Consider the following 25,712-nt stretch of genomic DNA (forward strand, 5'->3'; position numbering starts at 1 on the left):
GGATTGTTACTGTCACTATGAGGTAAGAAATTGAGGCATCCAAGCATCAACTAGCAAAAGTTGTATAGATGAGATGAAACTTAGGTACATCTAGATTGGCCTATGGCTTTGTCACATACAGAACAATTCATGTATGTTTCTTGGTCTAATAAGGGTTCAGGATGAGGCTATAAGAATTTGGCCTTATTGACATCAGCTGTTATGTTACCAAGCATAACAACCAAATGTAAATAAATTCTAAGACATTGTATAATGAATCATGAGTCACTTATTGCTCATTAGACTTTAGTTGCTCCCCTGAATAAACTCTTATTTCTAAAGGCAGTAAATATTTATAGTAGTCAGTAATATATCATATGAAAGAGATAAGTCTTTCATGAAACCCTCCTCCATTTTTACAACATAGATTTAGGTAAGCGTGGATAGGCCCCTGGGTTATACAAGATAAACTCACTTTTATTATTCAGTCATATATATTTATTAAGTATCTGTTGTGTTTAAAGGTCTGAGTAAGGCAATATTGAGGAAATACCCTGAGGTATTATTACCCTCATGATCTTTAATAATGACACTACAAAGTGTTTAGCTGTTCAGGTTTGAGATCTTGAGGTCAGTTCTTAACTTTAATGTTCTATCATTTATTAGGTACTATAAATTCTTCCTTTATAATGTTTTTATGCCCCTTTCCTTACAAATTTTCCATCATTGCTTTACCTCAGTCTGTATATTTCCAGATTGATCTCTGCCTTCCCAAATCCCTCATCCATTCTGTACATGAACAGGTTAATCTTTCTAAAAGACTACTTGGGCAATGTCATCCCTCCACACTAAACTTACAATAGTTCCTTCCTCTCAAAATAACTCTAAACTCCTTGCCTTGGAATTCAAGTCCTCCACAATTTTGCCCCAGAAGATTCTCTCACATTTCTGTTCAAGAGTACCTTTGAGGAGGGCACAATATGGCAGCAGTGTAGGAGGATAGGTCATGCACCTCCTCCCAGAACCAAAGTGGAAATAAAACTACACAGGGGAAAGCCATTTAAAATAAACTGAAGACCACCTACAAAAGAGACTTTTAACCACCTTGAGACTGTTAGGAGGGGCAGGGTTGATTAACAGGCTGGCCCCGTTCACATGGGTGGCTGGCTGAGGGGGCAGCCAGGCTGTGGGAACTTCCCCTTGAGAAGAGAGAAGTCAGGTACACAGGCTCCCAAACACAGTGCCAGTGCTGAGATCAGCCGACTCTGCAGCATCCAGTGGCGAAAGACCACAGGGTTTTTTCCTACCAGACAAAGTCAGACCCACTGGAGACAAAGCCACTATTTTTTTCAACTCTTTTTTTCCTTCTATATTTTGGCATTTATTTTTATTTTAATTTAAATTTATTTTTAATATATATTTTATTGATTGTACCAGTACAGTTGTTCTATTCCCCCCTTCATTCACCTCCACCCTGCAAACCCCTCCCCGACCCTTCCCCCCCTTTAGTTTATGACCACGTGTCTCAAGTTCTTTAGATTCTATATTTCCCCTACTATTCTTGCCCTCCCCCTGTCTATTTTTTACCTACCATCTATGCTACTTATTTTCTGTACCTTCTCCCCCCTTCTCCTCCTCCCACTCCCCTGTTGCTAACTCTCCATGTGATCTCCATTTCTATGGTTCCACTCCTGATGTAGCTGTCCTCTTAGTTTGCTTTTGTTTTAGGTGTGGTTGTTAATAACTGTGAGTTTGCTGTCCTTTCACTGTTCATATTTTTTATCTTCTTTTCCTTAGATTTAACATTTCATATAATAAGGGCTTGGTGATGATGAACTCCTTTAACTTGACCTTATCTGAGAAGCACTTTATCTGCCCTTCCATTCTAAATGAAAGCTTTGCTGGATAGAGTAATCTTGGATGTAGGTCCTTGCATTTCATGACTTGAAATACGTCCTTCCAGCCCCTTCTTGCCTGTAAGGTCTCTTTTGAGAAATCAGCTGACAGTCTGATGGGCACTCCTTTGTAGGTGACTGTCTCCTTATCTCTTGCTGCTTCTAGAATTCTGTCCTTCATTTTAATCTTGGCTAATGTAATTATGATGTGCCTTGGTGTGTTCCTTCTTGGGTCCAACTTCTTTGGGACTCTCTGAGCTTCCTGGACTTCCTGAGAGTCTCTTTCCTTTGCCAGACTGGGGAAGTTCTCCTTTATTATTTGTTCAAATAAGTTTTCTTCTTGTTACTTGTCCTCTTCCCCTTCTGGTACCCCTATAATTCAGATGTTGGAACATTTAAAGATGTCCTGGAGGTTCCTAAGCCTCTTCTCATTTTTTTGAATTCTTGTTTCTTCATTCTTTTCTGTTTGGTTGTTTCTTTCTTCTTTCTGGTCCACTCCCTTGATTTGAGTCCAGTTTCCTTCCCATCACTATTTGTTCCCTCTACATTTTCCTTTATTTCACTTAGCATAGCCTTCATTTTTTCATCTAATTTGCAACCAAATTCAACCAGTTCTGTGAGCATCCTGATCACCAGTGTTTTGAACTGTGCATCTGATAGGCTGGCTATCTCTTGGTTGCTTAAAAGTATTGGCTCTGGGGCTTTGAGCTGTTCTTCTGCTTGAGCCATAATGTTTTGGTCTGTTCATGCCTGTTACATATGAGGGGCAAAGCCCTCGGTATTCACCAGGGCAGGGCAATTCAGTAGCTACGCTGTGACGCTATATGTGGGGGTGGGGTCAGAGGAAAGCAATGGCGGGCCCCCTCTGCTGCCTCCTGCCACCACTGCGGTCCTCGAGGTCTGTCCCACTGTGCGTGAATGTGCATCCGTGGTCAGCCCGCCGCTGGGTTCGCCGGTTGGGGCCTGCGTGGTCCGTCTCACTGTTCACTCCTTCACTCGTTTATCTGCGCACAAATGTGTAACCACAGCCAGCCCGCTACCCCAAGCCTGCACTGGGCCAGCCTGACATGCAGCTGCCTGGGTGCCTGGGGTCGGGGGATCCTTCCTGCCTGACCCTGCTCCGCTGCTGGCTCCACCCCTCTTACTGGTCTGGTTGAACGGTTCGTTGTTGTCGGACTTTCACATAGTTCAATTTTCTGTTCTTTGGTTGTGTCTTTGTTCTCAAAACCTTTGTTGTATTCAGACTTAGTTGTGGAAGAAGGCACAGTATTTCCACCTATGCCTCCATCTTGGCAGAACTCTTTTTCTTTAACTCTTAGAGGGGCCAAAGCACAGGTTTTGTGTTTGCAACCACTCACCCTGGGCCCCAGTGAAGGGAAGGTGGCATGGAGTGGAGTTGTGTAAAGAGAGTCTAGAATGGAAGGCCCTGGAGAGAGATTAGGGGGAGCACCTGTGGGGCCTTCAGTGCTGGATACCTGGACACTGCAGCAGCCATCTTTCTTGAGAAGAGCAAGCCCCTCCAGAGGGAAAAGCAATTACCTTATTCTGTCAGATATTGCTCACCCCATCCCTCCCTGGAATCCTGCTGGCTTTAACCTGCATCTTTTCTTTCCTTTTATTTTGTTTGTTCTGTTGGTGTATGTATGTGTATTTTATTTTCTATTATTCTTTCTTTTCTCCCATCCTGCATTTTTTCCATCATTGCTCTACCTCAGTCTACATATTTTATTTTCAGATCTCTGAAAACATCATCCTTCCCACATGCTTCATCCATTCTATACATGGTGAGATTAATCTTTCTAACAGACTAGTGAGGAGACAGCAACACACACAAACTCAGGGCATGTCAGAGACTGAGGCAGAGTTGAACAACTCTGTCTCCCACCACCTCCACCCCTTTTATAATTGGGCAGCCACATCCCTCCCCTGAGCAATACTATACACTCTCCTGGGAAACAGACTGACTCTTCCCCTTCACGGGTGAGCCACAGACACCCCTTCTGGTTTCTGGAAGACCTAAAACCTGGACTCCGGAGGCCCTACCCAGTAGTCTACTGTGGACCCCACCCTGCTGAGTATAGGAAAATGATCCCAAACAGACTCAGACAAGTGGCTCAGGGGTGGAGGAATTCATTACCTGCTTCCCTGAAGTCTGAGAGACAGTTGCTGTGGGAGATCCAGGAGTCCCATCCTCCTGATTGTACCAGAAGCCCTGTGAGAAACAGTTGAGTCTACAGTTGGTCTAAGGCTGACAGCAGACTGGCAGGGAGAGACAGACAAAGGTGGATCCAGTGGTGACTTGGATTATTTGCTGTCATACTCCCAGACCCGGTGCTGATAAAACTCAGCTTTACTGAGCAGCTTAGCCCATCCTGGGTACAAAATTTGCCAGGCACAAGTAGCTGCCATCTCATATGACTTTATAGCTTAGGCATGGTGGCCCCCAGGAAAAACACAGGTAGGGGCTGACCTTGGCCTATACCAACCAGGAAACCCCAGGACCAGCTGTCTACTGAGTGTACTCAGTAGGCAGCTACAGACCATGCTGAAACACCACCACCCTGCCCCAACACAGCTGATCCTCCATGGAAGGCAAAGGTTGGTGGTCAGTGGTCACAGCCAGTCCTTGCAGCTGACTAGCCTGTGTAAATCCCTCCCATTGATTTGCCAACAGCAACCTAGGCTTAACTACTAGAGAAGGGTGTACTCAGCCTACAAAAAGGGTACACTTTGAGTACTAGGTTGGGTGACAGGGGAGGCTGTGCCACTGGACCCTAAAGTATACCTACTACATTAGACCACACTATCAAGACATGTAGTCAAAGCAGTTCTACCTAGTACATAGAAATAAGCACAGGCATGCTGCCAAAATAAGGAGACAAAGAAACATAGCCCAAATGAAAGAACAGATCAAACTCCAGAAAAAGAGCTAAATGAAATGGAGATTAGCAACCTATCACATGCAGAGTTCAAAACACAGGTTATAAGGATGCCCAAGGAACTTAGTGAGGATCTCAACAGCATAAAAAAGATCCAGCCAGAAATGAAAGATAGGTTAATTGAAATAAAGAACAATTTACAGGGAAACAACAGTAGAGTGGATGAAGCTGAGAATCAAATTAATGATATGAAACATGAGGAAGCAAAAACAAATAATCAGAACAATAAGAAGAAAAAACAATTTAAAGAACGAGGATAGTATGAGGAGCCTCTGGGGCAATTTCAAGAGGTCCAACATTCGCATCATAGGAGTGCCAAAAGGAGAAAAGAAAGAGCAAAAAATTGTCAGTCTATTTGAAAAAATAATGAAAGAAAACTTCCCTAATATGGTGAAGGAAATAGATAAGCAAGTCCTGGAAGCACAGAGTCCCCCAAAAGATGAATGCAAAGAGGCCCACTCCAACACACACCACAACTTAAATGCCAAAGGTTATAGATAAAGAGAGAATCTTAAGAATAACAAGAGAAAAGAAGTTAGTTACCTACAGAGGAGTTTCCATAAGACTGTCAGCTGATTTCTCAAAAGAAACTGCAGGCTAGAAGGGATAGGCAAGGAATTCTCAAAGTCATGAAAAGCAGGGACATACAGCCAAGATTGCTCTAACTAGTGAAGTTATCATTTAAAATTGAAGAGCAGATAAAGAGCTTCCCAGATCAGAAAAAACTAAAGGCATTCATCATTGCCAAACCATGATTATATGAAATGTTAAAAGGACTTATTTAAGAAAAAGAAGATCATGACATCCGGCCAAGATGGAGGCATAGGTGGAAACACTGTGCCCCCTCCCACAACTAAATTTAAAGACAGCAAAGTTTTAGAAACAAAAACGCAGCCAAAACAGTGAAAATTGAACTGTATGAAAGTCTGACAAAAATGAACCACCCAGCCAGACCGGTAAGAGGGGCGGAGTCAGCGGCAGAGCAGGTTGGGCTGGAAAGATCGTTGAGTCTGACCAAACCAGGAGCCGAGGCCGAGGTGGTTGGTGGATCCCAGGTGTGGGGTGGCGACGGGCAGACCCAGTGAGGGCGTAGGGCGGTTGGCTGACTGCGAGTCATGAAAGTCATTTCCAAGTCATGAAATCCAAAGACCTACATCCAAGACTGCTCTATCCAGCAAAGCTTTCATTTAGAATGGATGAGCAGATAAAGTGCTTCTCAGATAAGGTCAAGTTAAAGGAGTTCATCATCACCAAGCCCTTATTATATGAAATGTTAAAGAGACTTATCTAAGAAAAAGAAGATAAAAATATGAACAGTGAAAGGACAGCAAACTCACAGTTATTAACAACCACACCTAAAACAAAAGCAAACTAAGAGGACAGCTAGATCAGGAGTGGAACCATAGAAATGGAGATCACATGGAGAGTTAGCAACAGGGGAGTGGGAGGAGGAGAAGGGGGGAGAAGGTACAGAGAATAAGTAGCATAGATGGTAAGTAGAAAATAGACAGGAGGGAGGTCAGTAATACTATGGGGAATACAGAATCTAAAGAGGTTGTGACACATGGACATGAATGAAAAGGGAGGGAGGGGTGTGCAGGGTGGAAGGGAGTGAAGGGGGGAATGGGACAACTGTAATGGCATAATCAATAAAATATATTTAAAAAAAGAAAAGAAAAAGAAGATCAAAATTATGAAGAATAAAATGGCAAAAATGCAAATCAGTCAGCAATTGAATCTAAAACACAAACTAAACAATCAAGAAGAACAGAGACTGAATCATGGATACTGAGAGCATTATGATAGTTCCCAGATGGAAGGGGGTATGGGGAAATGGGTGAAGAGGTGAGGCGATTCAGAAGTACAAACAAGTAGTTACAGAATAGCCATGGGGATATAAAGTACAGTATAGGAAATGGAGTAGACAAAGGACTTATATTCATGACCCATGGACATGAACAATGGTGGCGGAATTGCNCGGTAAGAGGGGCGGAGTCAGCGGCAGAGCAGGTTGGGCTGGAAAGATCGTTGGGTCTGACCAAACCAGGAGCCGAGGCCGAGGTGGTTGGTGGATCCCAGGTGTGGGGTGGCGACGGGCAGACCCAGTGAGGGCGTAGGGTGGTTGGCTGACTGCGAGTCATGAAAGTCATTTCCAAGTCATGAAATCCAAAGACCTACATCCAAGACTGCTCTATCCAGCAAAGCTTTCATTTAGAATGGACGAGCAGATAAAGTGCTTCTCAGATAAGGTCAAATTCAAGGAGTTCATCATCACCAAGCCCTTATTATATGAAATGTTAAAGAGACTTATCTAAGAAAAAGATAAAAATATGAACAGTGAAAGGACAGCAAACTCACAGTTATTAACAACCACACCTAAAAAAAAGCAAACCAAGAGGACAGCTAGATTAGGAGTGGAACCATAGAAATGAAGAACACATGGAGGGTTAGCAACAGGGGAGTGGGAGGAGGAGAAGGGGGGAGAAGGCACAGAAAATAGCATAGATGGTAGGTAGAAAATAGACAGGAGGGAGGTCAGTAATACTATGGGAAATACAGAATCTAAAGAGGTTGTGACACATGGACATGAATGAAAGGGGGTGGGGGGGAGGGGTGTGCAGGGTGGAAGGGAGTGAAGGGGGGAATGGGACAGCTGTAATGGCATAATCAATAAAATATATTTAAAAAAAGAAAAGAAAAAGAAGATCAAAATTATGAAGAATAAAATGGCAAAAATGCAAATCAGTCAGCAATTGAATCTAAAACACAAACTAAACAATCAAGAAGAACAGAGACTGAATCATGGATACTGAGAGCATTATGATAGTTCCCAGATGGAAGGGGGTATGGGGAAATGGGTGAAGAGGTGAGGCGATTCAGAAGTACAAACAAGTAGTTACAGAATAGCCATGGGGATATAAAGTACAGTATAGGAAATGGAGTAGACAAAGGACTTATATTCATGACCCATGGACATGAACAATGGTGGTGGAATTGCCTTGGAATGGGAGGTGTTGGGTGAGGGTGGAAAAGGGGGAAAAATCAGGATAAGTGTCATAGCATAATCAATGAACTATAATTAAAAAATACATTAATTCACCCATACATGGCTTTCAAGCAAAAAATCTTTTATTTATTTTCTTTCTCAAGGACTTTAATATAATTTTTTTCTTTTTCTTCCTTTTTTTGTGCAGTATTTTTTCATATTCTTATGTTATTCCTACTTTTGATTACTGCATTGTTCCCTTCTATTTTTTAAATTTTGTTAGTCTCTCTTTTTCTTTGTCCCCTTTTTTTCCCATTTTCTTCTGCAAGTTCATTAGTCATATTAGTTCTCATCCATTTTCTCCTTTTATAACCACTTTTCTGTCCTTTGGTCTTCTCTTACTCCATTTCTTTTTTCTCCCCTTTATCTACTATTTCATTTATTTTTCCACATTTATTGTTCTTTGCTCTTTTGTCATTGATATTGCTGTATAGTTGGGGGAGGGGTTTGTTTGCTTGCATTTTGTTTTTTGTGTTGTTTTGTTTTCTGCTGTCACTACCCACAAAACAGTGTATAAAACATGGTAGGGATAGAGCCTCACAGACAGATAACTGGAGGGGAGATACAACCAATGAGCGGCCCAACAGAAATCAGGGCCCAAATATTACAGAAGAGTCCACATAACACACAAAGAGAGCATTCCTAAAGCATCAGATTAGGTGATCAAGGAGACAGCCACACTGGGCACCACAGGACTCCTGCCACACAAGGCTACCCCAGAAGCCAGGGAGTCAAAGCAGATTAATACATAGAAACAAACAAAAAGATGCAGCCAAAATGGGAAGAAAAAATCACAACCTCCAAATGGGAGAAAAGTAGGAATTTCTCAAAAAAGGGCTAATTGAAATTGAGGCTAACAAATTATGAGGCACAGAGTTCAAGTTGATGGTTATAAGGATGCTCAAGGAACTTAAAGAGAACTATATCAGCATGCCAAATGATACAAAAGCTATGAATAAGAACCAGACAGAAATAAAGAATATAGTATCTGAAATGAAGACTACACTAGAAGAAATTAAAATCAGGCTAGATGAAGCAGAGTATTGAATCAGCAATTTGGAAGACAAGGTGGAAAAAAACACCCAGTCAAAGAAACAAAACAAAACAAAAACTTAAACAGAATGAGAATAGTCTATGAGAGCTTTGGGGCAATATGAAACATAACAATATTTGTATCATAAGGATTCAGAAGAAGAAGAAACGGAGTAAGGGATAGAAAACCTGTTGAAGAAATAATGAAAGAAAAATTCCTTAACTTGGAGAAGAAAAAAAGTCATGCAAGTTCAGGAAGCACAAATGGTCACGCTCAAGATGAACCCACAGATGCCTGACCCTGTTGTATTCGAATGGCGAGAAACCAAATGTCCAGGCACTTAGAGCTCGTGATGTTATTTATTGGCCAAAAGCTTTACCTGCGCAGGGGCGAACTTCCCCAACTGTGACCGGAGTCACGTAGCTCCTCAGAGCTGCCAATATGGAAGTCGCGCCTGGCTTACAGACTACAGGGGTTTTATAGAGTGCAGCAAGCAAGCAGTATCCAGAAGCAGATGTGGCTGTTAGCAATTGGTGCAATTGAACACAGCTTTTTCTTTTGATTGGTGGGGTTACTCGTTGGCGGGCAGATTCTGGCGGTCTGCCTTGCTCCACATATTTACCTTATTTGGCTATTTACTTGGCTAACCACTCATCCCATCTTCCTGGAACATTCTGGGGGCGGGGAGTACAGCCTTAAGCAATAACATCCTGCTTTACACCTTGTTGCATTTTCCATTTTGTCGTAACCTTACAACCCAAGGCACATCACAATTAAAATGGTGAAGTTTAAAGACAAAGATAGAATCTTAAAGGTAGCAAGAAAGAAATGGTTAGTTACAAGGGATCTTGAATGAGCCTGTCAGCTGCTTTCTCAAGAGAAACACTACAGGCCAGGGGAATTGGCATGAAATATTCCAAGTAATAAAAAGCAAGGACCCCAACCAAAACTACTCTATCCAGAAAGGCTCTTATTTAAAATGGAAGGTAAAATAAAGAGCTTCCCAGAAAAAAAAAAAAAAAAAGTTGAAGGAGTACAATACCACCAAACAGCATTGCAAGAGATGCTGGAGGGATTGCTTTAAGAAGAAGAAATAGAGGAGGAGAGAGAGAGGAACATGAGCACAAAGGAAAAAATGGCAATGAATAAGTACCTACTAATAATAACCTTAAATGTAAATGGATTAAATGCTCTAATCAAAAGACATAGGGTAGTTGAATAGATAAGAAAACATGGCCTACATATATTCTGTCTACAAGAGACTCATCTCAGAACAAAAGATTTACACAGGCTGAAAGTGAAGCGATGAAAAAAAATTCCTTGAAAATGGAGATTAAATAAAATCTGGGGTAGCAATACTTCTCTCTAACAAAATAGACTTCAAAACAAAGGACATAATAAGAGACAAAGAAGGTCATTACACAATACTTAAGGGTTCAGTCCAGCAAGAGGATATAACCCTTGTAAACATGTATGCACCCAATATAGGAGCACCTAAACATATAAAGAAAATCTGGAGGAATTTGAGAAAAGATTGAGAGCAGTACAGTCATAGTAAGGGATTTTAACAACCCCCTGTCAACCATGGACTGATAATCAGACAAAAAAATCAGTAAGAATATAATAGCATTAAACAACACACTAGATCCAATTAAATGGATTTAATTGATATCTACAGAACTATTCACCCCAAAGAAGCAAAATATGGACTCTTCTCAAATTCACATAGGTCATACTCAGAGATAGATCACATGGTAGGACACAAAATAAGCTGTAATGAATTCAAGAAAATCTAAATAATATCAAGCGTTTTTCCAATCACAATGGCCTGAAACTAGAACTCAACTCAAGGGGAAAAAAGCCAAAATTATTCAAATACATGGATATAGAATATTATTAAATAGTGAATGGGATAACAATAAGATCAAGGAAGAAATCAAAAAGTACCTGGAAACAAATGAAAATGAACACACAATAACCCTAAACCTATGGGATATAGCAAAAGCTGTCCTGAGAGGGGGGACGTTCATATCATTACAGGCCTCCTTAAAGAAGACAGAAAAACTTCAAATAAACAACCTAATCCTACACTTAAAAGAACTAGAAAAACAAAAACAAACAAAGCCCAGAGCAAGTAAAAGGAAGGGAATAATCAAGATCAGAGCAGAAATAAATGACATATAGACAAAAAAATTAAAAAGATCATAAATCCAGGAGCTAATTCTTTGAAAAGATAAACAAAATTGACAAAACTCTAACCAAACTCATTAAGAAAAAAGAGAGAGGACACAAATAAGTAAACTCAGAAATGAGAGGGGAGAAGTAATAACTGGTAGCACAGAAATGCAAAGAACTGTAAGAAATTACCATGAACAACTATATGCTAAGAAATTGGACAACCTGGGTGTAATATATAAACTTCTAGAAACATACAATCTGCCAAAACCAAATCAGGAAGAAGCAGAAAACATGAATATACCAACAATAACTACTGAAACTGAATCAGTAATCAGAACTCCTGGCACACAAAAGCCCTGGACCAGAAGGCTTCACAGGTGAATTTCACCAATCATTCAAAGAAAAACAAACACTTATCCTTATCAATCTATTCCAAAAAATTCAAAAAGAGGGAAGATTTCCAAACTTCTTTTATGAGGCCAGTATTATTGTAATTCCAAAACCAGGTAAAGGCACAACAAAGAAAGAAAATTACATACTCTGGCTGGTGTAGCTCAGTGGATTGAGTGTGGGCCTGTGAACCAAAGGGTCACAGTTGATTCCCAATCAGGGTACATGCCTGGGTTGCAGGCTAGGTCCCTAGTAGGGGGCGCATGAGAGGCAAACACACACTTATATTTCTCTCCTTCTCTTTCTCCATCCCTTCCCCTCTGGCTAAAAATAAATAAATACAATCTTTAAAAAGAAAGAGAATCACAGGCCAATATCTCTGATGGATGTAGATGCTAAAATCCTCAACAAAATATATTAGCAGAGTGGATCCAGCAATACATCAAAAAGATCATACACCATGATTGAGTGGGATTCACCCCAGGGATGCAAGGATGATACAATACCTGCAAATCAATAAATGTAATGCGTCTCATATACAAAATGAAGGACAAAAATCACATGGTCATATCAATAGATGCTGGAAAAGCATTTGAAAAAATTCTTTAACCACTTATGATAAAAACACTTAGCAAAGTGGCAATAGAAGGTGTATACCTCAATATAATGAATAGCAATATGAAAAACTTACTGCCAACATTATACTCAGTGAGCAAAAACTAAAATTGTTTCCCTTAAGATAAGGAACAAGACAGAGGTGTCACTTTTACTTCTCTTATTCAACATAGTACTGGAAGTTCTAGCCACAGCCATCAGTCGAGAAGAAATAAAAGGCATCCAAATCAGAAAGGAGGAAGAAAAACTGTCATTATTTGCAGACATGACAGTGTACATAGAAAACCCTATGGTTACTACCAAAAAACTGCTTGATCTAATAAATGAATTTGGCTAGATAGTGGGAGACAAAGTCAAATATTCAAAAATTGATGGCATTTTCACACATTAATAATGAACTATAAGAAGTAGAAACGAAAGAAAACCATCCCATTTACAGGGATGCAAAGAGAATAAAGTACCTAGGAATTAATTTAAACCAAGGAGGTAAAAGACCTGTACTCAGAAAACCCGTCTTTATGATCAACTAATATTTGACAAAGGAAGCAATAGCATAAAATGGAATAAAGACAATCTCTTCAATAAGTGGTGTTGGGAAAACTGGACTGATACATGCAAAAAAAAATGAAACTATACTACCATCTTACACCATACACCAGAATACACCAGAATAAATCCCAAATACATAAAATACTTAAATGTAAGTTGTGGTCCCATAAAAATCCTAGAAGAAAACATAGGCAGTAAAATTTCAGACATCTTGCATAGCAATATTTTTGCCAATATATCTCCTAGGGGCAAGGGATATGAAGGAAAGAATAAATGAATGGGACTACATCAAGTTAAAAAGCTTCTGCGCAGCTCAAGAAACCATGGTCAAAATGAAAAGGGAATTGACCATATGGGAGAACATATTTGCTAGTGATACATTGGACAAGGGGCTAATCTCCAAAATATATAAAGAGCTTATATTCAAAACCAGGAAGACAAACAATCTAACTAATAAATGGGCAAAGGACCTGAATAGACACTTCTCCAAGGAGGATATACAGAGGGCCCTTAGACGTATGAAAAAATGCTGAACATTTAGCCATCAGAGAGATGCAAATTAAAACCACAATGGGCTATCCCCTCAGCTGCCAAAAATAGCTATAGTTAATAAATCAACAAACAACAATTGCTGGTGAGTATGTGAAGAAAAGAGAACCCTAGTTCATTGTTGGTGGGAATGCAGACTGGTGTATCCACTGTGGAAAACAGTATGGCCTTTCCTCAAAAAACTAAAAATGGAACTGCCTTTTGACCTGGCAATTCCACTGCTGGAATTATACCCTAAGAATCCTGAAACATCAATACAAAAGAGCCTATGCACTCCTACGTTCATAGCAGCACTATTTACATTAGCCAAACACTGGAAACAGCCCAAGTGCACATAAGTAAATGAGTGGATAAAAAAACTGTGGTACCTTTACACAATGGAATACTATGCAGCAGAAAGAAGAAGGAACTCCTACCTTTTGCAACAGCATGGATGAAACTGGAGATGATTATGCTAAGTGAAATAAGCCAGGCAGTGAAAGACAAATACCATATGACCTCACTTAACGTTGGAATCTAATGAACAAAAGAAACTAATGAGCAAAATAGAACCAGAAGCACAGAATGGACTGACAGTTGTAAGGGGAGGGGACTGGTGGGGACTGACTGAAAGAATGTGAAGGAATTAGTCAAAGAACATGTATGAATGACTCATGGACATGGACAATGGTGTGGAATTGACTATAGAAGTGGGGGCGGGCTGGGTAAGGGGAGAAGGGGAAAATTAGACAAATGTGATAGCATAAGCAATAAAATATTTTTTTTAAACTTCAAACTTTGAGATACTTCTTGGGGGATAAGTTTGAAAAACAAATATTCTACACATGTCCTGCAATGATGAAACCTACTTAATTAACTTGTTTTAATCTAGCATTTCCCCATTTCTTTTTTCTCATTACAATTATTGTAGTTTGGAAGATGAAACAGTCTTTCCCTCATTTGATTATTCATCATGTATTATTGAGCATCTGTGACACACATTCACAAATTACTACAACACAAGGCAAAGTATGGAAAGTGATAGTGTTTTGGAGTTGAAAATAACTTCATGCTTGAATAATCAGGAGACACCTAATCGGTATTTATAGTACTACTATATAATTATGCCATAACTCAAAAATGAGTATTGGCAATTCATGACCACAAATGAACCAGGAGAACCATGAACTCATATTAGAAACTTTTAACAAGCTATTTCCAAAAAACAAAAACCTGCCTAGAAAAGTCTTATTGTGGTAAAATATATATAACACAAAATTAATCACTATAACCATTTTTAGTGTGCAAGTTAGTGGCATTAAATACATTCACGATGTTGTGTAACCATCATCAGTATCTATACCCAAAACTTTTTCAGTATCCCCAACCACCCAGGAATTTAAAAACTTATGAGCATACTAAGCTCAGAGGCTTTCTCCAGTCTCAGTGTTCCATGACCCTCATCGCCATATAGACTGTTTTATCACTCCCAGTGGTATAAACACGTCTTATACCATTTCCATTTAGACATCTCTCTCCTCATTTCTGTGTTATTTCTCTTCCTCATTGCCAATCGCAGGAACTAAAACAAGGAAAGCTCTTAGGAAAATATTGCTTAATGGGGGATGGTTGCATCTGCTGGAGGGAGAAACAGAACCATGGTTAATGTGTTCACTTTCTTCTACAACTCCGATCCTCTCTTTAAGGTTCTTTTTGGTTTATGCTGTTGTAGGCATAATCGAGGGGAAAAGATGATTTCAAATTAAAGACCTCCACTTGTGCCATTCTAGTGGGTGATGGGGTCAGTTGGTCATTAGAATTCTTTCCTGATTTAATCCTTTAGGGTCTATCTAAAATCTGAAAACAGTCTAAAGGCTATCAACAGTAGAATGAATAAACTGCAATACATTTGTGCAATGGAATCCTATGTAGAGATTAAAACTGTTAGATCTTCACTATGTAAAAACAAATCCATGTGGCAAATAGATTTTTTTTTACTATGTGGGCAAATAGATCTGTTTTTTTATTATGTTTGTTTTATTTACTATGTGGGCAAATCTTATATAAATCATTTTGAACAAAAAGAGGCAGGCGCAAAAGAGTACTAATTTATGCGCAGTTTAAAACCAGATGAAATTCTTGTGCAATTATAGAAATCAGAAGAGTGGTTTCCTCTGGGACAATGACTAGGATGGAGTGTAAGAGAGGCTTCTGGGATTTCAATAATCAATCAGCTATGTTCACTTTATAAATATGCATCAAGCTGTTTATAGATTTTCTATTTGTTCTCCATGAATGTTATATTTCATTTAAAAACTTTACTTAAACAAAGGACTTCATGGATATGTGAAATGTATCTTGGTGAATTCTCAATATTCAATCTTTCGGCCTATTTTGCATGGACTATGCCACTTTCTGTCTCCGCAGGTTAATCGTAAGTACTTAATCATATGTTGGTTTTTGTTTTTTTTTTTTTGCCCCTCTGTGCTCATTTTTCAGAGCTTGACTCCCTCTGTGAACGTTATAACCAAATGAGTCATTTCTTACTTGGTCTCTTGCCTTCTATGTAAAGTACGATGATCTGGCTCCAGATTCTGCGCTCTTAACACATCTACTTTGACACCTGGATTTGGCCTTTCTTTCCTCTCCAAGATGATTATAACTTTGGCAAAATCTGTGTTTGTCTAGATGATCAACTCACCATTCTAGGTTCTGTGCTCTTGGATCAACTTTTCTTCCAAGGGAAGTCAGAATTCTAAAAATCCCCCTCTCCCCAAGCCCCCCAAGATTCCAGTTCACCCACTGGTTGTTTAATCAGATACTAATCTAAATATTGCTCTGAGGAATTTGCAGTTGTAACTCAAGTTCCAAATCAGTTGACTCTAAAGTAGTGAGATTATCAAGGTGGGCTTGATTTAATCATACGAGTCTTTACTAAGTTAAAAGGGGGAGCCCTGAGAGATGAAGGACTCAGCTGCTTTGAGGATGGAAGGAGTCACAAGAGGAAAATAGCCTGGAGGAGCTGGCCCTGTGGTACCCTGAGCAGAGCTTAGTCCAGCCTACTAGACTAAATAGTATTTCATTACCTCCAGGACTGCGAGGCAATACATGTGTTGAGATACTAGACTGACAATCTGTCACTCAGCAATTGAAGACAAATGTCTCCCGTCCACTTCCCATAATCTTACTGTCATGTTCAAACATTGGGACTTGTCCAAACCTGGAATGACAATATTAAATGTCAATTTCCTATTCAGTGACCTTATCCTCCTGTTTCAGCTTTTCAGCCTTTAAGTGACTCCTCTATGGGCTCCCATTCTACCTGGTTTCAATCTCCAGAGATGAATCATTTCATCCATTTAACTTTTTGCTTCATTTTTCTATTGCCCTACCATTTCGGTGAAACTGTGTCTGAATATAGTTTAATATATTTTAATAGCAAACTTATAGGAACAGCACAGAAGACAGGCAACATTAAAAACATACTTGCATGGAGGACAACTCAGAAAAGTATAGTGAATGGGTGGGATCTACTATATGATAAAAATGCTACAAACACCATTTAGTTACCATCAATAAGAAATTTACTTGTTTTTTTAAAATCCAAATGCTGGCATTGTCCGGAAAACTCTAACAGGTTTATTTATATTGTTATAAAGTTGAACTGCTTGAAACTTGTTCAATGAAATACCTTGACTTGCAATGATGCTTTATGTCCCCACATTCATAGTAAAAAAAAAATCACACACAAATGAAAATGGAAAAATGACCAATACCTGATATCTGTCCCCTATTTTCCACTTGCATTCCTATACTTAGGTACCTTTTGACCCCATAGGAAAAATTGTAAAGTTCAGAACTACCAATAACAGGAAGAAGTGTTTTTTTTAAAAGAATGAAATGTTTCCCATCATAGTGGAAACACATTCTCCACGTCTGCGGTGTCCTAGCTGGATGTCTTTTGACATAATTGTTACATGTTTGGCATGGATAGCACACATGTTGGTGTCTTCAAAAAGGCCAACCAGATAGTCTTCACTTGCCTCCTGCAGAGCACCAATAGCTGCACTCTGGAAGCACAGATCTGTTTTGAAGTCCTGAGCAATTTCTTGCACCAGATCCTGGAAGGGAAGTTTGCAAATCAGAAGTTCAGTGGACTCCTGATAACGTCTAATTTCATGAAGTGTCACAGTACCAGGCCTGTAACAATGAAGTTTCTTCACCCCTCCAATAGAGGGTGCACTCTTCCAAGTGGCTTTGGTAGCCAGTTGCTTCCTCGGTGCTTTAGCACCGGTCGATTTGCAGGCAGTCTGCTTTGTAGGAGCCATGGTATAGAGACCTCTTTACTTACCCTCCTTCTCCTTTGGCTGGAGCTCAGTGAGCTGGAGAGGGTGGTGGCATTAGAGAGCAATGGTGGCTGTGAACATGATTCGTATCTGGAATTTGTTCAACCTTCAAATCTTCTCTATCTTTACTTCTTTGTGAATAGGCAAACCATGCTCACTTGTGGCTTTAATGCCACATTTATACAATCCAATCTTAGAGTTTCTTGGTAATTCTGTATGATCTGTATAGGCCCTTAGTATTGAGAAGAAAAACTTTGTACCAATTTAGGTCCAGTGGGACAGGGGAGGAACTGACAGTTAACTGACAACAGACAGATTGAGGGAGAAAAGATAAGATTATGAGGTTTACAAAGCAACTTGATAGGGGAGAGGGAAGGGAGAAAAAGGACTTCTGTAGGAAAACAAAGGACTTTTAGGTAAGTTAGAGAAAGTGATGTGGTAACAGCAGGGTCAGACAGATACTTTTAGAGAAACAGATGGAAGTGTGACAGTTTTTGCTAATATTTGTTTATGCAATTTCTTATCCACCCGTGAATCTTCTTCCTGGCAGTGAAGCTCCCCTGAGAGGGAATTTATGGCAGCTTCACTCTCTGAACGTCCTGCCTTTAATCAGATGAGAGAAGATCCCAAAGGCTGTTTCCACATCAGCTGTATCTCAAATGCCTTCAGTTAAAATAATCTTCACACCAACTCTGTGGCTCTGGGTGGGTCCCTACGTCAGTATCTCTAAGTTACCTTAGAGCCCTCCCAAAGATGTACTGCCCTAAAAGTCAGAATGTGAACATTAGGTTACCTAGCAATGGAGAATTAAGGTTGCCAAAGAAATGAAGTTTGCTAATTAGATGACTTTAAAAGGAGGTTAGCACTGGCCAGGTAGGTCACTTGATTAGGGCTATGTCCTCATACACCAAGGTTGCAGGTTTGATCCCTGGTCAGGACACATACAAGAAGCAACCAATGAATGCATAAATGAGTAGAACAACAAATTGAGACTTGTATCTCTCCCCTCTCTCCTCTCTCTCTAAAGTTAATAAAAACAGAATAAGGAGATTATCCTCACTTATCTGCTGAGTCCAATGTAATTTCAAGAATCTGTAAAAGTAAAAGAGGGAGGCAGAGGATGAGAGTCAGAGAAAGTGATGTGGTAACAGAAGTAGGTTGTGGTAACAGGTTGTGGTAACAGAGAGATGCAGGTTGTTGACTTGGATGCTGGAGGAATGAGGGCCATAGCCAAGGAGTGCAGGCAGCTTCTGGAACCTGGAAAAGATTCCAGAAAGGAACCCAGATCTGCCAACATTTTTGGTTTTAGTCCACTGAGGCCAGTGTTGGACTTCTGAATTACAGAAATGCAAGACAAAATTTTGTTGTTTTAAGACCCCTAGTTTGTGGTAATCCATCACTGTAGTCATAGGTTACAAACACAGGCTTATTCCAGTATTCATCATTTTCTCAAATTCCCCGTCTTCTCATGCATGCCCACACTCTCTCCAGATTCTCCAACTTCAGAGAGAAAGTGTAGCTATAGGCCAGACATTTCTTTCAATTTCCTCTTTTTTCTCTAATTAAAACATTTAGACTTCCGGCCAAGATGGAGAAATAGGTAGACACACTGTGCCTCCTCGCACAACCAAAATAAGGACAACAAAAATTTAGAAACAAGATAACAACCAGAATTGATAGAGGATTGAACTGTATGGAAGTCGGACAGCCGAGGAGCTGAAATAGACACATCCATGCAGACAGGTAGGAGGGGTGGAGTCAAGTGGAGAGGGGTCGTGGCAGAGTAAGCAGTGATACTGGGTGAACAAGGCACTCCAGGTGTGCAGGTAGCAGCTGGCAGACCCTGGGCACCGGGTGGCAATGGGCAGACCCAGTGAAGTGGCTGGCAGACCAGCAGTCCCACATTCGCAAGCAGATAACTGGGGAGCTAGACAGACAGCACAATCCAGCGTCTCAGCGCTGGGAAATAAAGCCTCAAAACACTGACTGAAAACAACTGTAGGGGTTGAGGTGTAGGGAGAGACTCTCAGCCTCACAGGAGAGTTCGTTGGAGAGAACCACAGGGTCCTAGAACGTACACGAGGCCACCCATCCGGGAATCAGCACCAGAAAGGCCCAGTTTGCTTGGGGGAAGTGGCGGAAGGGACTGAGGTCTGACAGAGATCAGAGCAAGTGCCACTGTGCCCTCTCGAACACCGCCCCCACATACAGCGTCACAACCCAGCGACTTGGGTTGTCCTGCCCTGGTGAACACCTAAGGCACCACCCCTCATACATAACAGGTGTGACAAGACAAAAACAGTGGTCGAAATGGAAGAACAGATCAAAGCTCCAGAAATAACACAACTAAGCAACCAAGAGATAGCCAACATATCAGATGCACAGTTCAAAGCACTGGTGATCAGGATGCTACAGAATTGGTTGATTTTGCTCACAAATTAGACAAAAAAAAATGAAGGCTACACTAAGTGAAATGAAGGAAAATGCACTGGGAACCAGCAGTGATGGGAAGAAAAGTGGGACTCAAATCAATAGAGTGGACCAGAAGGAAGGAAGAAACAACCAAACAGAAAACAATGAACAATCAAGAATTTTAAAAAATGAAGAGAAGCTTAGGAACCTCCAGGGCATCTTCAAATGTTCCAACATCCGAATTATAGGGGTACCAGAAGGGGAAGAAGAACAGCCATGAATGGAAAATTTATCTGAACAAATAATAAAGGAAAACTTCCACAATCTGGCAAATAAATAGACTTCCAGGAAATCCAGGAAGCTCAAAGAGTCCCAAAGAAGTTGGACCCAAGAAGGAACACACCGAGGCACATCATAATTACATTAACCAAGATTGGAATGAAGGAGAGAACCCTAGAAGCAGCAAGAGGTAAAGAGAACGTTACCTACAAAGGAGTTCCCATCAGACTGTCAGCTGATTTCTCAAAAGAGACCTTGCGGGCAAGAAGGGGCTGAAAAGAAGTATTTCAAGTCATGAAAGACAAGGACCTACATCCAAGATTGCTGTATCCAGCAAAGCTTTCATTTAGAATGGAAGGGCAGATAAAGTGCTTCTCAGATAAGGTCAAGTTAAAGGAGTCCATCATCACCAAGCCCTTATTTTATGAAATGTTAGAGGAACTTATATAAGAAAAAGAAGATAAAAAACATGTATAGTAAAATGACAGCAAACTCACAATAATTAGCAACCACACCTAAAACAAAAACAAACTAAGCAAACAACTAGAACAGGAACAGAACCACAGAAATGGAGATCATATGGAAGGTTAGCAACAGGGGAGTGGGAGGAGGAGAAGAGGGGAGAAGGTACAGAGAATAAGTAGCATAGATAGTAGGTAGAAAATAGACAGGGGAAGGGCAGGAATAGTATGAGAAATGCAAAAGCTAAAGAACTTATGACATATGGACATAAACTAAAGGGAGGAATGTGGGTAGGAGAGAGTGTGCAGGGTGGAGGAGATTGAAGGGGGGAATTGGACAACTGGAATAGCACAGTCAATAAAATATATTTAAAAATAAAAAAAACAAAAAGAAAAAACTGAAATTAAAAAAACACTTATCTACATGAGGACACATCCTGAGTCCCTTCCCTTCTACTATAATTTTCAAAGTTTTCTTCTCTAGTGCTAACCCCTCTATATACCATTTCCATTCTGCTTCAAAAGGGACCTGTTTGAACTAATTAATCAATTTTTCTCCTTTATGGCTTATATCTGGGCATGAACATATATCCTGACCTGTGTAATTTAAATCAAATAAGAAATGTTTTTTCTAACTCCCAAGGTAGCCTTTAGTTCTACTTTCTCTTAAGTTGAAATCTTTGGAAAGCGTTGTGCATATTGTCTCCATTCTTTCACTTACTCATCAGTGTGCAATCCAGTACAGACTGACCTTTCTCCCACAGAGTCCATCAAAGTTCCCTGGTAGCTGTGAATGGAGCCACAGAGGGGCCCGATGTATACAGCCTCTTGCACTGCTTCTTATTTGCTTTAACTTGGAATGGTAGTGAAAATAAAAACAGTGGATGTTGTTGGGAAATTTTCCTGGGGCTGAGAGACCAGAGGGAGAAGATGACAACTCTATCATTACATTAAGAGTTTATTAAGGGCACTAACGTATGAAGAAGCACTGTCTAGGAGGCAGCGAGATGCCATGGATATCCTCTACACCGTGAGACATGCTTTAGGCAGCGAATTTCAACCTTTTTCGTCTCATGGCACACATAAGCTAATTCCTAAAATTCTCTGGCACACCAAAAACTATATATTTTTTGCTGATCTGAGAAACAAATAGGTATAATTTTGATTTACTCACACTAGATGGCTATTGTATTGGCTGTTGTCATTTTTATGTGACAATCTAAGGGAAAAGAGGTCAGTGTCCCTGACTAAATAGTCATGTATTCCATGTTTTAAAACTTGTGGCACACTGGTTGAAAATCGCTGTTCTTTTTTTAAAATTAATTTATTTAGTTTTAGACAGGGGGAGAGGGAAAAAGAAAGAGAGGGAAACATTGATTGCACCCTGACCAGGGACCAAATCCACAACCCAGGTATGTGTCCTGGGTGGAAATAGTAACAAGTGACCTTTATATGTGCAGGACAATGCCCAGCTATCTGAGCTAACTGAGTGAGGGTGGGAAATTGCTGTTCTAAAGGGTTAGATAGGACAGGATAGATGGAAAGGGATATTGGGGTGGGACCTGGACCCACCCCAGGTAAGGGGAAACCACCTATCTTGCTTGCTGGGGTGGAACCAGCACAAACCAGCGTTCTGTGGGATATAGGGGAGGGATCTTATCAGCTTCTTGCACTTGGTGACTTGGTAGACAAATAGACTGAGTACTTGAAGCAGCTGGGACAGGCTAGGAGGACATTAGAAATCCTATGAGAATGATGAAGAGAACCTCTCATAGATGCAGATGGGAACTATGATATCAGGGCACCTGATCCATGGAGTAACAGGCCCAGGAAGTATGTTCCTCCAATGAGAAGACCGTTTTGTTTACTGTTCTGTATAATAAGGCATAAGCTTTATCAACATTAAGTGAATTTGTGTGCTTTGCCTGTATCCTTCACGGACATTCAATGACGCACTGATACCCTTGTGAAAAACATGCAAGCAAGGTCCTAGCTGGCGTGATTATTAGGAAGGAGTATTATACCCTTCCCTCTCCCTCCAGATATCCCAGGGGCTCAAGTGATTTCATGAACGAGTCTGTCTGCTCCCTTCACTGGAGGTCATTGTCCCTATGTGTCCATTCAGGTCCACATACGCTGCCTATAAAAACACGGGGTGACACCTCACCCTGCCAGAGCCTACAGAAGATCTCTAGGTGTGGACTCTACAGGGCCCCAAAGCTGTCAAAGATGATTGTCACAAAGTCCTGATTTTGATAATTCTGTGGTTTGACTGCAAGGCACATAAAGCATGACAGTGACCTCAAGACTTTGGGGATAGTCCAGCAGATTAGTGATGTCATCAGACACCCAGACTCCTCATGTTTGCTTGTTCTGCCATCTGAGCAATTAATAGAAAGATACAGAAAGGCTTCATATAGAAAAATTACAAACCACAAGTGATTATTAGACATTAACAAGTTTACTTTCAATCACTTTAAACAATAAAAATTAAAACCCTGATGTGCCATTTGCCATCTATTAAATTTTTAAAGATTAAACTTATCCTATCCAATATTTCTGAAAGTCTAGGAGAGGAAGTGACCTTTTAAAATTGTTGAGAGACTAAATTTGGCATAAACTTTTTTGTGGGAAAATTGCCTCTGTGTATTAAAAATGTTTAAACTGATATAACATTTTGCCCCAGCAATCCCCTTCTGGAATTTATCTGGGCACGTGTAATGACAGCTACAAGGATGTTTTGTGAACAATAGGAGGATTGGTTAAATTAATTGTGGTACATAAAAACAACTGAACACCATGCAACCATTAAGTATAAAGTTGCAGCAAGATATTGAATGACAGGGAGCCATGTTGGCAATGAAGCACTTTACAAAATAATAAGAGCCATTTATTGAGTGCTAACCAGTGAAAATGACTGTTCATGTGTGTGTCTTACACACACATCATCTCATTCATCTCTGTAACTACCTTGAGAGATTGTTTCCCTGATCACCAATAACCACCTAAAGACTAGGTAACTAGTTCAAGTTCATCGCCAGGGTGTGAGAGAGCCAGGGTTCAGACACAGGCTATGTGACTCCAGAGATGATGCTCTTCATCCCTGTGCTTTGTATATAAGCCCATTTTTGTTTTTTAATTACATATATAAAATTAATATGTACTATATTATTATATTATATTACATATATATTCATTGAAAAAGACAGAGCAAATTGTATATGGCTGATGGGTATAGATAGGTGATCTTTTTCTTGCTTGATATGCAATAAGAGAGAAAAAAAGTTTCATTAAATGGAAACAAAAAGGTGCCAGACTGAGAAGACAATGAATGGAAGTCCTAATAACAGGCTCTATATATACTGGACAGTTACTCTCTTCATGTGAAATAACAGAAGTCATGCACCTCATGCATGGTGCATGCATGGTGCATGCATGGGGGTGGAGGGCTGTGGTCTGTTTATTTTTCTAATTTTTGATTATGCAAATTAGTTAGTCCATTAGAAAAGTCATCTTTAGACTTTGTCTATGTTCTAAAATCGCCAAAAAGTAAAAGATAAAATAAGGCATTTGAAAATAATTAGCCTAAAATAAAACGCTAACATAGTTGAATTACCTCATTTCTTTACAATGCAACACATTTATGTAATGCTGGCTTTAATCTGAATTTGTTGTTGATATAAAAATGTTCAAACCTGTAAAAAAATCTATAAGAGTTTATTGGAGGCAAAATTGATGACAGTTGCCAGGAAGCAACATCTCAAATGCTCAGGCCACATTGTCAAACAGAATGGAAATGATCAGCTTGAGAAATTGTTAGGGTGAGATTACGTTGTAATATAACTTTAGCTAGGAAATAGTCTCATATCAATATGAAGAGATCACAAACTAAAATATTTTAAAGATTAGACTAAAAGCAGGACAGAAATTTTTTTGTTGCTTATTTTAGTGATTTTTGCCATATTTTGGATGATAATATAACTCTAAAAATTGTCATGTGTCTTTATTTGTATGCTTCAATAACTAAAAATAAACACTGACTATTTTGCTTTTAAACATTCATTTTTTTCCAATAGAAAAACTGTGTATCTGTATTGTATAAAATTTAGAAAGTGACACTAAGGTGGAAGAAAAATAATCATGTTACTATCCAGAAACAAAATATTTTCTCATATTGCCAATTATTTTCTATGTATAGTCTTTTATTTTTATTTTTTGGCACAATGCTATATTCAACTTACTATCATGTTGGGTTTTTAAAAAATTATATATATATATATATTTAAATATTTAAATATTCTATTTATTTATCTTTAGAGGGGAAGGGAAGGAGAGAGGGAGAGAAACATCAATGTGTGGTTGCCTCTCATATGTCCCTTGCTGGGAACTGGCCTGCAACCCAAGCATGTGCCCTGACTGGGAATCGAACTGTGATCCTTTGGTTCACAGGCCCACGCTCAATCCACTGAGCTACACCAGCCAGGGCTTAAAAAATTATATTTTACTGGTTATGCTATTTCAGTTATTCTGGTTTCCCTCCCCTTTGCCCACTTCTACCAGCACTCCACCCCTACTCTCTCAGGCAATCCCCCCACCTTTGATCACATTTGTGGGTCATGTATGTAAATTCTTTGGCTACTCCCTTTCCTACACTGTATTTTACATTCCCCTGGCTATTCTGTAACTACCTATTTGTACTTCTTAATCCCCTCACCCCCTCACCCATACACCCTGCACCACCATCTACTTATCTTTAGCCTTTGGCATTTTAATTATGATGTGTCTTGGAGTGGGCCTCTTTGTATCCATCTTGTTTGGGACTCTGCACTTTCTGGTCTTGCATGTCAACTTCCTTCTCCAAATCAGGGAAGTTTTCTTTCATTATTTTTCTAAATATATTTTTCAATTTCTTGCTCTTTCTCTTTTTCTTCTGGCACCCCTATCAAGTGGATTTTGGATTGCTTAAAGTTGTCTCACAGTTTGCTTACGCTATCCTCTTTTTTTTTTTTAATTCTCTTTTCTTCTCATGGTTCTGATGGGTGGTTGTTTTTTTTTTTCTTCC

The 25,712-nt window shown here is 39.8% G+C and overlaps 1 protein-coding gene across 4 annotated transcripts in view; it reads left to right on the forward strand.

Moving 5' to 3' along the window:
• The window catches only part of LOC118987065 (ATP binding cassette subfamily G member 2 (JR blood group)), a 278,084-nt gene that overhangs the window by 51,163 nt on the left and 201,209 nt on the right, over positions 1-25,712 (forward strand). Inside the window, exon 1 of one of the 4 annotated variants that reach the window (XM_037046133.1) lies at positions 15,565-15,586. The exons of 2 other annotated variants lie outside the window; for them this stretch is intronic. The gene's annotated coding sequence lies outside the window, so the exon portion shown is untranslated. Of the gene's footprint in view, positions 1-15,564; positions 15,587-25,712 lie in introns of those variants that run through there. One more of the 4 variants, XM_037046132.1, reaches the window with a different exon arrangement.

The sequence above is a fragment of the Sturnira hondurensis genome, unplaced genomic scaffold (assembly GCF_014824575.4).
Source record: "Sturnira hondurensis isolate 20B ecotype Veracruz unplaced genomic scaffold, ASM1482457v3 Scaffold0004998, whole genome shotgun sequence".
Taxonomy (NCBI): Eukaryota; Metazoa; Chordata; class Mammalia; order Chiroptera; family Phyllostomidae; genus Sturnira; species Sturnira hondurensis.